Source organism: Dasypus novemcinctus, chromosome 10 (genome assembly GCF_030445035.2).
Source record: "Dasypus novemcinctus isolate mDasNov1 chromosome 10, mDasNov1.1.hap2, whole genome shotgun sequence".
NCBI lineage: Eukaryota > Metazoa > Chordata > Mammalia > Cingulata > Dasypodidae > Dasypus > Dasypus novemcinctus.
In genome coordinates, this window is record NC_080682.1 from 31127850 (window position 1) to 31130410 (window position 2561).

The 2561-nt window shown below is 46.2% G+C and overlaps 1 non-coding gene across 1 annotated transcript; it reads right to left on the minus strand.

Moving 5' to 3' along the window:
- Positions 1-602: 602 nt before the first annotated feature.
- LOC111764973 (small nucleolar RNA SNORA16B/SNORA16A family) lies at positions 603-738 on the minus strand. The gene has a single exon (XR_002797444.1). It is a non-coding gene; the product is annotated as a small nucleolar RNA SNORA16B/SNORA16A family (small nucleolar RNA).
- Positions 739-2561: the final 1823 nt, after the last annotated feature.

A 2561-nucleotide genomic window follows, 5' to 3' on the forward strand; every position in this document is an offset into this window, starting at 1 on the left:
AAAAAGAAGAATGAAGTTGGAAGACTCTCACTTCCTGACTTTAAAGAATATTATTAAGCTACAGTGATTAAAAACAACATGGTATTGGCATAAAGACATATTGACAAATGGAATTGAATCAAGAACTCAATACTAGACCCTAAGATCTACCACAGAGTGATTTTTCCCCATAGATTAGTCTTTTATTGGTTACCAACATGTCATACATAAAGAATATAAGCACTAAGAAAAAATCAAAGAATATAAGTACTAAGCAAAAATCAATAAAAAAGAATATAAGCACTAAGCAAAAATGTCATGTTCACATTTTCCACCTAATAATCAGCAAGATGCCTTTCAGCCTGCCTCTTCCCATGTGTTTCTCCCAAATCTAGGTCCATTATCACAGTTGAGGATAGCTTTCTAATTTTCAGAGATCTATTCCTGAAATAAGCTGGTATCTTCAGATTTGTTAACACTATGGAAACTCAGGAGTAACCAGGTCCTGAGGCTCCTGCCTTTCAATACCTGGTCATGATCTCCAGAATACTCATTCCTCCAAAAGATCATAGTCATCTCAGAATCTTCATTCAGCACAGCTGAGAAATGGTGTATACAATGGAAGTTGTCTTTCTCTGAAATGTTGCAGATCAGTTAGAGCATATAGGATGGTGACCATGAGGGAAAACTGTCATTCCAGGCTCCTTTTTGACTATAGTAGTTAGGGGGAAGGCATCTGCAGATTCAATAGTTGATGCTGACTAATGATTTTTGACAATGCTGTCAAACTGCCAATCTTGGGCAGAACAGTCTATCCATCAAATGGCATGGGGAGAACTAGATATCTATACTCAAAAGAAAGAAAGAGGATCCCTATATCACACCTTATACAAAAATTAACTCAGAAATAGATTAATGATTTAAATATAAAAGCTACAACCATAGAACTCCTAGAAGAAAATTAGGAAACATCCTCAAGATCTTTTATTAGGCAGTAGTTTCTTAAAACTTACCCCCAAAACAAGAGCAATGAAAGAAAACAATAGGTAAATGGGACCTCTTCAAAATGAAACACTTTTGTTCTTCAGAAGACTTTTCAAGAAAATAAAAAGGCAGTCTATTCAGTGGGAGAAAATATTTGGAAACTACATATCCTATTAGGGTTTAATATCCATATTATTTTTTTAAAAATCATACAACTCAATGATAAAAGGACAAGCAGCCCAGTTTAAGAAGGGCAAGCGTCTTATGTGGACATTTCTTCAGAGAAGAGATGAAGATGGCCAGAAGTCACATTGAGGGATGTTTGGTGCTGCTGACTTTTGGGGAAATTCAGATAAAGGCTACAATGAAATACCATTTCACTCCTTACAAAATGAACATTATTTGAGAGGCACAAGACTGCAGGTGCCGAAGTGTATTTGGGAAAGTCAGAAACTCCTTCACTGTTGGTGGTAGTGTGGAAAAATGCAGCCTCTGTGTGGCTGTATCTCAGGAAGCTGGGGGTGGAAATGGCTTATGATCCCTGTTGTTAACAATGTATTCAGAGGTATTGAGAGAAGGGTCCTGGTGGCATTATTCAGGTTTGCTAAAGTATGGAACCCACCTGTGCGGTCACCCCTCGGGCTGAAGTGTGGTTTGCTGGCCTGGCGGGGGAGCAGCCGCGGCAGGCCAAGCTGCTGCCCCCATAATAGGGTGGCTGGTCGGACTCACTGCCACCCCTGAAGGGAGCTCAGCATGGGCGCAGAGTGCCCTCGGGACTCCCCTTCTCGGCAGCCATGCTTCCGCAGCTGCCCCTCCTCCCGGATGGCACCACACGATGCCTGTGGGGTGGCACCCTTCTTCTTCTTTCTCCCTGTGCAGGCGCAGGGCAGAAAAATCCAGTCTGCCTTCCCCCCCCCCCCCGACAGCAGCAACAGCCAGGCGTGAGCAGAAAAATCCAGTCTGCCCTTTCCTGCCCCTTCCCCCAGCAACAGCAACAGCCAATCCCTAACCACCACCCCTCCCCCATCCAGCACCTCCCACTAAACCTTCGCCGGCAACCAATCAGAACAGGGCGTGGCTTCGACCAATCAGCCTTCCCCAGCCCCTATAAAACTATTGCCTCTCCCTCAATAAAGTGGACTTGCGTGTTTACCTTGCCTCCGCGGTAGTTCTTCTGCCGTGCGCCCTCCAGTCCTGAGAGCCCCCGACAAGGACCTGGCCTCCCTTGTCCCCAGTTTGTCGCCTGCTTCTCCGGGCGACCCCTTCATCGCCGGCTTCGCCGGGCGATCCCGTCAGCCGAACCACGCAACCCCTGTGAGACCGACCCCTCATCTGCTGCCGGACCGACCGCTCGTCCCAAGTGGGACCGACCCCTCGTCCCAAGTGGGACCGACCCCTCGTCCTAAGCTGGACCGACCCCTCGTCCGCAGCCAGACCCCACCTCTACCGACCGAGCAAGCCGCCGCACACCTGAGTGTCCACCAACCAATGAATGGATAGACAATTTGTGGCAAATGCATACAATGCAGTGCTATTCAGCTATAAGGAGAGGTGAATTTGAGATGCATCTGGCAGCATAGATTAGTCTTGAGGATATT